Genomic DNA, 11760 nt, shown 5'->3' with positions numbered 1-11760 from the left:
TGCGAGCCTGGAGGATTCCAGGGGCAGAGATGGCCTCCCTCTCTCATGGAGCCTCTCAACAGCCTGGTGAGGTGGGGGACTTGTCCAGAGTCACGGAGCTAGTCCCTGGCCCAGCTGGATTTGGGCCTAGGTCTGGTGACTCCGGGGGCCATGTACTTCCCACCACAGCCCACAGCCGCCCAAGTAAATGGTCCCACTGATGGAAAGAGCCAGGACCTAAGTCTGGATTCCAAGGTCCTCATCCCAGCATGGGGTTGCTGAGTTCAGAGGAGCCTCTGAAGTCCTTTGGGCCTCAGTTTCCCTTTGTGTCAAGAGGAGCCCATTAACCCAGCTCACCTGACAGGGTTGCTATGAGCATGAGATGAGATCCAGAGTGTGAGTATGTTAGGAAATACGACCACAACATAATAGTCAGCTCCTCCACCCCGAGGGCCCCTCCTGGTCCACCCTCCCTATCCTTCCGACCCTGCCCTGCTGTTGGGGCCTAAACCGAGCTGGCCAACAACTCACAGCAGGTTTACTGCTGAGCTCAGGCAGAAGCAAAAGGCTCTGTGAACCCTGATGACCTCACAGCCCGGCAGACAGAAAGCCAGTGTCAAGGCCAGGGGTGGAGCTGAGAGCAGCATTGCCAATCTGGGAAAGATGAGTTCCAGGTCAAGGGTCAGGGGTCCTGGAAGTTCATGCTGAAGCAAGATGACTCAGTAACATCCCTATTCCCCTCCCCGGAGGGGAGAGCCAGCTGCTGTTCCCATGCTAAGAGGGGAGGCAACGCCAGCATTCGCGAAGGACCTACTATGTGTTGGTGCTTTCTCAGGCATTACCTAATTTAATCTACGAATGACACAGAAAGATTAAGGTCTATGCTCGAAAACGCATAATGAGTATATTAGTGTGCTCAGGTTGCCATAACCAAGTACTACAGACTGGATGCCTTAAACAGAATTTTTTTTTTTTCTCACAGTTCTTCAGGCTAGAAATCTGAGATCAAGCTGTCAGCAGGGTTGGTTTCTTCTGAGGCCTCTCTCCTTGGCCTGTAAGAGGCCATCTTTATATTCACATGGCATTCTCCATCTATATGTGTCCAAATGTCCCCTTCTTATAAGGACGACGGTCATACTGGAATTGGGTCCACCCTAATGATCTCATTTTAATTTAATTACTTCTGTAAAGACCATATCTTCAAATATAGGCACATTCTGAGGTACTGGGGGACAGGACTTGAACATACAGAACTGGTGGGGGGGTGGCTGGCAGGGCAGTCAATTCAGCCCATAACAACGATTAAGTGGCAAAGCCAGACTTTGACTTTGGGTCTGCCTGCCTCAAACATCTGCCCTCTTTCTATCATACCCAAACATTTCTTCTTCTTCTCCTCTGAACCCAAACATTTCCCAATGGCCAGCCACAAAAGGGAGCTAACATACTGTAGGCATCAACTGTGAATCAGGGGCTTTGCCCCACTGCTTCATGGAAAACAACAACCCTGTGAGGTGGGCACCTTAAAGAAACTGAGGCTGAGACAAGAGAAGTGTTCTGATGGCACACGGGGAGTGAGTAGCCGAGGCAGGGCAAGAACACTCGTGCCTGACCCTCTCCACCCTGCCATGCTGCTTTCCCTCCCAAGCAATATTCACATTACTCAAAGGTGGTTCGGCCACACAGCAGTATGGCAGTGTGGCCAAATGGAGCACGGCATTCCAGGCAGGGGCAGAGGGCTGGTCAGGCATGAACTACTTAACTGCCAGGGTACCCTGGGCAGAATAGAGAACATCAAGGGAAGTTAAGGAAAATGCAGAATATTAAATTCTTTTATAATCAGCAAAGTACTTCTGACGCGTACCAGCCCTATTCTCCGCCGTCAGTCATTCCTTTGAGAGTTAGGTCAACACTAGAAACCAGAATTTTCTGGTGGAAGTGGAAAAACTCCTCCTGACCTAGAAGGTGCTGGACAAGGAGTTTCCTTCCTTTGAAAAGACAAGCCAGGTCTAAGGAGTTATAACTCAGAGCGGGGGGGGGGGGGGGGGGGGGGGGGGCAGGGCTGGAAGGGGCCTGAGAAATCATACCCACCAAGCCCCTTACCATACAGATGGAGACACCAATACCCAGGGACAAGGATTTACCCAGGTTTGTGCAGTAAGCTGGGTCAGAGCCAGGCCTGGAACTCCAGGATCCTGCCTCCAGACTACATCTGCCCATGCCCCGACCTCACCAGAACCAGCCCCCCCACGACCATCCATTGCCTTACCCCAGGAGGGCTTCCTGTGAGTTCAAGGGCTGCTTGGTCTGCTGGTTGCCCCTGGAGATAAGAATCCCAGAACAGTGCACCAAAGTCCCTAGAGGGCCTAACCTGCCCTTCCCTGTCCTGCTCTGCCTGGGCTGGGCTGAACGAGCCTGGGGGCCATCCCTCTTGAAGATGCCTCATCTACTGGCCTGTCCAGGGCCAGGCTAGCTGACCTTGGTGTCCATTGCAGGGTCTGGTTGGGCCCCTTTCTTTTTTTTTTTTTTTTAATTTTTTTTTTTAACGTTTATTTATTTTTGAGACAGAAAGAGAGAGCATGAATGGGGGAGGGTCAGAGAGAGGGAGACACAGAATCCGAAACAGGCTCCAGGCTCTGAGCTGTCAGCACAGAGCCCGACGCGGGGCTCGAACTCACGGACCGTGAGATCGTGACCTGAGCTGAAGTCGGCCGCTCAAATGACTGAGCCACCCAGGCACCCCAGGCCCCTTTCCATGAACTGGGGGGAAGGGGCCTCATGGCATAATTGGAACTCCCTCCACCCTGAACTCCCATGTGAGTGAAGAGGTTAAGACTACAGACTCTGGGGGCATCTGGGTGGCTCAGTCAATTAAGCTTCCGACTTCGGCTCAGGTCATGACCTTGCAGTTCTTACGTTGGAGCCCCACATCTGGCTCTGTACTGACAGCTCAGAGCCTGGAGCCTGCTTCAGATTCTGTGTCTCCTTCTCCCTCTGCCCCTCCCCTGCTCTCTCTTTCCTTTTCTCTCTCAAAAATAAATAAATGTTTAAAAAAGAAAAAAAACCACAGGGGCGCCTAAGTGGCTATGTCTGTGAAGCATCTAACTTCGGTCAGTCATAATCTCATGGTTCATGAGTTCGAGCCCTCCATCAGGCTCTGTGCTGACAGCTCAGAGCCTAGAGCCTACTTTGGATTCTGTGTCTCCGTCTCTCTGCCCTCCCCCACTCCCACTCTGTCTCTCTCTGTCAAAAGTAAATAAACATTAAAAAAAAAAAAAAAAAGCACAGACTCTGAAACCAGAAGGGTTAGATTCCAGTCTATTCCACGTCCTAATTCCATGAAGCAAGTTTTTTAACTTCCCTATGCCTGTTTCCCTTTCTATAAAATAGAGATGACAGCAACAGAGCCTTCCACATGGAGATGCAAGGATTCGATGAGTTAAAACAAGAACCGTGTCTTGCCCGTTAGGAACTTCGGCTAAGCTGTTAACTGAAGCCACTCTCACAGGCGCCCAGAGCACAAAAACTAACCTCAAGTCCCAGTTCTGCCACTTTCTCACTGTGTGAACCTGGACAACCACTTCCGGTCTCTGAGCCTCAGTCTGTGAAATGAGGGCATGAGCGCCAGCACCCCCCCCCCCCCCCGCCCCGACCCCCGCCCAGGGTCATTGTGAACATCAAAGGCGGCCACAGCGTGAACCCTGAAAAACACACACGTTTGATTCCTATGACTACCACCAGAAAATTGAAATGAAAGCAGGCTGTCAAACAAGTATCCTTTTTTCCTTCGTGGGTCAAAGCCTGCCCCGCAGCTCCAAATAGTAGGACTTCGATCTGGCTGGGGCGTGAGGGAGACCACTGCCCCAGCCATAGGCAGGTCACTGACACTGACTCACCGAGCTCACCCTGCGCTGAAGCAATCCTCCTCTGTATCAACATTCCCGGGGTATCTGTTCTGGTAGCACAAAGCCCACGGCTGATGAACTTTCCTCACCTACCTGGCAGGGCACCTGAGTTTCATCATGCACTGGCCTTGAGCCTGCACCCATGTGTGCATGCACACTGGTCCTGCCCTGGTCTTTCACCCTCTCCTCTCCCTCCTCCTCCTGGCCCCCTCTCCTTCACCCCTTATTTTCTACTTTCTGCATCCTTAAACTCAGACCATCCTCCTCAGGTCCTGGTTGTGAGGACAGACCTTGACCTTCCACCTCCTTAGGCCTTTAATTAGAGACGCTCTGGATGTCACTCTTTGGTGATGGGGGAGCAGTTACTGTGACTAGCAGAAACATCCAGAGTAAAGTGGAGACGGTGGAAAGCACTGAAGCGCCTGGGGGCTTGTCGCCTAGTGCAGGTGACTGGCAACTATATATGGGACTGGCAGACGCGTGGTGGGATCTGAGCGGGACGGGCAGGTGGAACCTCACCTCATGATCCCTCCAGAACAAGGAGAGGTTCGGAGTAGCAGAGACAATGGGGCAAAGCCCCGATGGTTGTATGCCCTGGGATCGGAGCTCACTCAGAGGGTCTAGGGGGGCTGAACATGGATCAGGGCACGAACGAGGGACCGCTCAGCAGGTGAGCTGAAGCTGAACCAGGTGAGAAGCTGTTGGCAGGGGTGAGCATAGAGGCGCATGGTCAGGTGCTCCCGGCTTCTCAGGTCCTACAGCCCAAGATTTCAACCTCCATTTAGCCATTCCCAAGCCATAGAACAACTTCCCCTCTCTGAGCCTCAGTTTCCCCAACTATAAAATCAGACTAATAATTGCATCCACTTTGTCGCGAGCTTTCACAGAGGGGATACCAGCATCTATGACATTTAGCACCGTGCCTGGCGCCCGGAGAGAACTCGGTAAATATTAGCCCCTTTTCTTGCCCGCAACTGCATTACTCTCTGGTCTCAGCTCTGAGGGCAGGTGTCTGAACGGAGTCACCCCTATTATTCAAGAAGGCTTTACTGAACACCTACTTCTAAAACATATACTGTGAGGCACCTGGTTGGCTCAGTCAGTTGAGGGTCCAACTCTATCTCAGCTCGGGTCTTGATTTCAGGGTCGTGAGTTCAAGCCCCACATTGGGCCCCACACTGGTTGTGGAGCCCACTGAAAATTAAAAAAAAATTTTTTTTTCAATTAAAAAAATTAAATTTTTATTGTGAGAGATTATTATTAATAGTAATAAACACTTACTGAGCAATTACTATGTGTCAGAATTGTGTGAACCACTTTATATAAGGGATTCCATTGAATCCCTGCCACCATCTTGCAAGGTAGTCATTTTCTTCGTTTTACAGAAAAGGAGTCTTTAAGGGGCTTAAAAGGAGAAGCAGAGCCAAAACTCAACCCCAGGTCCATGCGGCCTAACAGCTGAGCCCTTCCTCACTTTTTCTTGCTGTTCCCACCGTATTTTTTGGTCTGTCCGTTTTCCCAGCAGCCTCCCTGCTCTGTCCATTTCCCAGGGCATGAGGCAGTGAGTGCCTAAGGCAGGCTACATCATGCAGCGGAAACTGCATGAGCCTCAGAATCAGAACCCTGGGTTCAAACCCAGGCTCTTCCCCTTGTGAGCTGACTGATTCGGGGCAAGTTGTTCTGACTGTCTGAGCCTCAGTTTCTTCATCTAAATTACAGAGATAATATGAAATCATGGATATGTGCACTCAGCTCAGGCTCTGACCTAAATGCCTCTTTCCTTCTCTTCATCGCACACAGGGATATGAGAACCACTTTGTACACGTGACCTTGCTCCGGTCATGTATGGAAGAATTACCTAGAACTTTCCGCGTATCTGGTAAACCCAGAATATAATCATCTGTCACCGTCTGAAGCCCTGGAACATTGCTGCCTTCAGAAACCACAAGCCTGGTTCCTATTGTTCTAGACCAAAGCAAATGCCTTCAGATGGTCTCGACCTAGGGAGGTTGAGAATTTAAGCAGAAGCCTGAAGAATCAGAGCCCAAAGGAGTGGATTCTAGTTGTGGTTCTGCCCCAACATGCTGTGTGACCCTGGACGAGCCCCTACCTTCTCTGAGCCTTGGTTTCCCCATCTGTAAAATCTGGGCTTCTAAGGCAGTTCAGCCTGTCCTGACTGTAGAGAATGCTTCCTGAAAGGTGCTTGTCCTCTCTCCCAGGCCCTAATCCTGAGCACTGATGTATGCCAGGCTAGGACAGAGAGGCTCTGTCCTCTGGGACCCCGGGAAAATAGGCCCAAAGCAGTCAGGTTGGGTAAAATAACCCGATCGAGGTCTCCCCATCGGAACCCCAGGATAGTTGTTTGGTTACAAAGAGACTCACTGAGGTCAGACAACACTACCTTCACCCACGTATCAGCAGGAGCAAGACGACGTGTATGCTCACAGTTGGACTCCATGGTCCCACTGCTCGCACCCCTAGACTGTGCAGGCAGGGCCTCTTATCAGCACTTTATAAAAAATTAAATGGAAAGTCAGAGCAAGGGCTTCATCAACTTGCTTGAGATTACAGCTGGCACATGGTAGGACTGAAATATTCTCTGGTCCCATGCATCTACCTTCTGTGAATCCAATCGTTACATCTCTATGATTCCAACGTCCTGTGACTCTGATCGTTAGCAGCCTGTGTTCCAAACATCCGGCTACTGTTCCTTCCGAGCAATCGTGGTGTTTCTGTTTTGCTTCCAACACTCATTAAGTCTAAACGCCCATTCTTTCAGGGTGCCTGGGTAGCTCAGTTGGTTAAGCATCTTGGCTGACTCTTGGTTTTGGCTCAGATAGTGATCTCACAGTTCACGGGTTCGAGCCCCACGTCAGGCTCCATGCTGACAGCACGGAGCCTGCTTGGGATTCTCTCTCTCCCTCTCATTATGACGAAGTGTGGTAAAAGCCATGACAGAAGAGGCCGAGGATGCTGCAAAAGCACTGGGCCGAACTCAGGACCCACACGTAGTGGGCCAGAGACAGCCTCCTGAACAACAGTCAGCTAAGCTGTAACTGGAGGAAGCAGTGGGCTTTAGCCAGTGTTCCAGTGAGAGAGAACAGCAGGGGCAAAGGCTGGTGGGGGGTGGGGGTGGGGGACCTCACCCAAGGAACTGAAGACGGTTGCACATATCCAGAACTCAGAGGTACAGGTGAAAGGTGAGGCAGGAGAGAGAGAGGCTGGGGCCAGATAACGCAGGCTTCTTTATGTCATGGTAAACATGGTAAGCTTCATCCTAAAAGCATCAGGGTAGATTTCAAACCAAGTAGAGGCAAGATCAGTATTGCATTTGAAAAGAAACCCTCTCACTGTTCCAAAGAGCTTGGTCTGAAGGTGATGATATGCAGGCAGCGAGACCTCAAGGAGGTGATTTCCATGGTCTAGGCAAGAAAGGCTGTCACCTCTCTCACTGGAACACTGGCTAGGCTCCGGTGATGTGAACAGAGAGAAGAGGACAGACAGAATTGAGACGCTTAGGGATGCCCCGACCCCGGGGACAAGGAAGAGGAGGGAGTCCGGGATGGGTACCAGGCTCCAGGTTTATACAGCTGGGTGGGCACCTTTCCGTAAGATGAGGATTCAGGAGGGGCAGGTTTGGGTGGGAGCAAAGCTCTGAATGAAGTAAACAAAGTGTAAGGCCTATAGGACTCCCTAGTGAAGAGGGTGAGCAGGCAGATTGGCCAGAGAGGTCTGACAGAGGCTGACATGAGCAGCGCCACCAGAGACAGAACATTCTTCAGCATCGGGCAGTAGCAACTGAAGGCATGGGGCAGGGAAGGGGTGAGCCACCCAGGAAACCCTGCAGAGTGAGAGGCATAGGGGATGCAGAGCAGAGCCTGGGGAACCATAGGGCTGGGAACCAAGGGGGAGCCAGCAAAGGAGAGCAAGAAGGAGCAGCTTGTGGTAGGAGACAACGTGAGGGGGGAAGCCAAGGAGAAAGACAGAGTCCGCTATGACAAATGTCACATGGTGAGAGTCGGTGAGCCACTGTCAGCAGCTTAGCAGTGGCAAGGACCAGTTTGTGGTTTTCTACAGGGATGAATGGGAGTGAGAAAGTGGAAACAATGAATCTAGACTGTCATTTAAGAAGCGTAACTGATGCAAGCTGGGATCTTCCCTAAATGCTCAGCAAATATTTCTAAGTGAATGCATCAGTCAGAGAGATGGCTATGGGAGGCATTCTCTGGTTTTCTTGGCTGGTTTGACTTAAACACCAGAGATACTAAAACAGAGGTTCTCAAACTTCCCATTTTAACTTGGTGGGACGAGAAATCAATTTACAGGGTTATGTCCACCTTTGTTATAGCGAATAGAATAGAATAGAATAGAATAGAATAGAAAACATCAGAGCATACTACCTGTGGTAAGGGTAAGTATTGTTCTGTCAAACTTTTGTTTCTGTACCCATGTCCCTGGTTGTGTGATACTACGCATTTCTTACTACAGGCTGTCATTTTAAAAAAAAGTCTGAGGGGTGCCTGAGTGGCTCAGTTGGTTGAGCATCCAACTTCGGCTCAGGTCATGATCTTGCAGTTGACGAGTTGGAGCCCCACGTCGGGCTCTGTGCTGACAGCTCAGAGCCTGGAACCTGCTTTGCATTCTGTGTCTCCCTCTCTCTCTGCGCCTCCCCCGCTCATGATCTGTCTCTGTCTCAAAAATAAATAAACGTTAGAAAAAAAATTTTTTTAAGTCTGAAAACCTCTCGATAGAACAGGTTTGCTTATGGATAGGAATGATTCCAATGTTCTCTGACAGTCAACTTGTGTGGGGGTAGCACTCTGTAGTCTGTTTGTCCCTGGGACAGAAGGTAATAAATTGAGCACACAGCCCTTTGCACGCAATAATGTAATCATGTAACCCAAGCCTGATAACAAAGGTCCCCCGAGTTCACTGGCCCTCAAGGACTGAACCTAGTCAGGAAGTCTTCTGCACGATGGTGTAAATGAGACATCTTCCCTATAGAGGGCGCTGTAGTGAGGGGCCAAGGAGACACTGGCCGGACTGACTTTGTCAGCTGGTAATGGCCCTGCAAATATATTGTTATTAATAAGCTGCTCTTGCCCAGGTCAGTTGGTGACAAAGCCAGGACTGGAATCCCACATCTTGACCTCCAGACAGGGGCTTTTGCCTGCTGAGGGTAGTGGTAGGATACAATCTTGGGCCTCTTTGCAAGCCAGGGTCTCCTGCTGAGAGGGCCGACCAGAGATCCAGGGGGCCAACAGAGGGAGCCTCCCTCTCTACTGTGTCTCCCTCCCCACTCCCTAGGCCAAAGCCACCTTCCTTCCATTTTTTTCTCTGCATCTGGAAAACAAATCATCGTGCCTACCGAACTTTCCACACCCCACACTGTGTTCTCTAGGGCCATCCAATCAGGCTCCTGCTTCAGTTTCCCTGTCAATTTTTACAAACGCTTGTCCTATGCTGTAGAATGAATAAATAAATCATAATAGTAGTAGCCAACATTCAGCAAGTGCTCACTATATTCCACACACTGTTCTACACATTCTGCATGGATTCATTTTAATCCTTACAATAACCTTTGAGGTAGGGACTATTTTTCTCACTTTACAGATCAGAAATGTAAGGCAGGGGCTCCTGGTTGGCCTATTCAGTGAAGCATGCTACTTTTTTTTTTTTTAAGTTTATTTGAGAGAGAGCAAGCGTGAGAGCGGGAGAGGCAGAGAGAGAGAGGGAGAGAGAGAATCAGAAGCAGACCCTGCACACTGTCAGCATAGATCCTGATGTTGGGCTCGATCCCATGAACCACAAGATCATGACCTGACCTGAGCTGAAATCAAGAGTCCACTGCTTAACTGACTGAGCACTCAGATGCCCCTGTAGCATGCTACTCTTTTTTTTTTTTAATGTTTATTTATTCTTGAGAGAGATAGAGACAGGGCGTGAGTGGTGGAGGGACAGAGAGAGAGAGAGAGAGAGAGAGAGAGAGAGAGACACAGAACCCGAAGCAGGCTCCAGGCTCCGAGCTGTCAGCACAGAGCCGGATGCGGAGCTCGAACTCATGAACCTTGAGATCATGACCTGAGCCCAAGTCAGAAGCTTAACCGACAGAGCCACCCAGGTGCCCCTGAAGCATGCTACTCTTCGTCTTGGGGTTGTAGATTTGAGCCCCATCTTGGGCATAGAGATTACTTAAAAATAAACTCTTAGAAAAGAAGAAGAAATGTAAGGCACAGAGAAAAGTTTATGAACTTGCCTACTGTGGAGCTGAGATTCACACCTCAACAGTTTGGCCCCCAAGTTTGCACCTTGCTGTAGTAAGTGAATGAATGAACCACCTTGTTCATGACAGAGGTAGCTTCACTGTCATGGAAGGACAGAGGAAGAACCCCCCAGGGATAAAGTGAAGGAGTGGGAAAGTTAGGAGAGGTTCCCTGGAGGTGATACTTCAGCTGAATTCTGAGTAAGAGATGGGATGGGCTAAGGGCCACTCCCGTAGGGGGGGGACAGCAGGAACAAACACACGGAGGCAGTGAGCCACTGCCAGAACCTGCAGGGATCCCCAACAGCTGGAGGAGGTCGGGGCATCAAGTCGCAGCAGGGGGCAGGGTGGAGAGGCCCCCCCACCCTCCCAACCCCCCCCACCCCCCACCCCCCCGCAAAGAAGCACAAACCAAGTGCTTCCAGGCTCAAAGGAAGAGAAACTGTGGGGAATGAAAATGTCTTTGTGGAGGAGGCAGCAGGGCTTGGAAGACCACGAGGACTGCAGCTGGCAGACTGAGCCGAGAAAGTCATTCCAGGCAGGGGAAAAAGCATGGAGGTGGGAGAGTGGGAGAGAAATATTTAGGGAAGCATTTGATTTAGCAGGAGGAGAAGGGTACTCATCGCACAGTGACTGCTGAGGCACCAGCAAAGCCCGTGCACAGAAGTCTGCAGAGGAAGGGCTGGAGTCATTTCAGAGCCAGTTTTAAACTCTGTGTGCCCCTGGACGTGTCACTTCTGAGTCTCCGTTTCCACACCCGTAAAATGGAGATGAGAGACTACCTAAGAAGTTTGCTTAGAGGTGTAGACATGAGAATGTGTGTGGAAGGACTCTGCAAACTCTAAGGAAGTTCTGCCATGACCCCCAGTCCCCGAACGGACATCAGAATCACCACACAAGCTTTTATTTTTTTTAATTAATTTTTTTTTTTTTTGAGAGACAGAGAGAGACAGCATGAGTGGGGGAGGATCAGAGAGACAGGGAGACACAGAATCCGAAGCAGGCTCCAGGCTCCGAGCTGTCAACACAGAGCCCGACGCGGGGCTCGAGCCCACAAACTGTGAGATCATGACCTGAGCCGATGTCGGACGCCCAACCGACTGAGCCCCCCCAGGCGCCCCACCACACAAGCTTTTAAAAAACAGAGCATACCACAAGCCAACTCAGCTCTACGAAATCAGAGGGGGGGGGGGCTAGGAAAGGCATTCTTTTTCTTCCAGCTCCTCTTTTCTATTATTTCCTCACATAGTCCTGATGCTCTATTAACTTTACATCTGCCAGCTTCGACAGCTGAAAAGAAGAAAATGCAGCAAGAAAAATAGTTAGAGATCTGGGAGTTTCATGGAAATGCATTGAATTTGGAGGTTTTTTTCTGGTCAGGCCTTGATATCCATGATGAGAGAGAGAAAGCTTTCTCAAAACATGGGATATGAGCAAGGCAACCAAAGGGACTACTGGTGCCTTTGACCTCCAGTCTGGAGAGTTCTGAGAGAAAAGAAATCCTCAACCAATCACCCTCAGTTATAGTATGGCCGGTCAAGTTAGTCAATTACAGGTACACAGCACCCTACAGCTTACAACGTTTTCGCCTTTGTGTTGATTCATTTGATCCTCCCT

This window comes from Prionailurus viverrinus, chromosome D1 (assembly GCF_022837055.1).
Source record: "Prionailurus viverrinus isolate Anna chromosome D1, UM_Priviv_1.0, whole genome shotgun sequence".
In the NCBI taxonomy this organism is placed as follows: domain Eukaryota; kingdom Metazoa; phylum Chordata; class Mammalia; order Carnivora; family Felidae; genus Prionailurus; species Prionailurus viverrinus.
Note: the sequence above shows the minus strand (reverse complement) of the source record.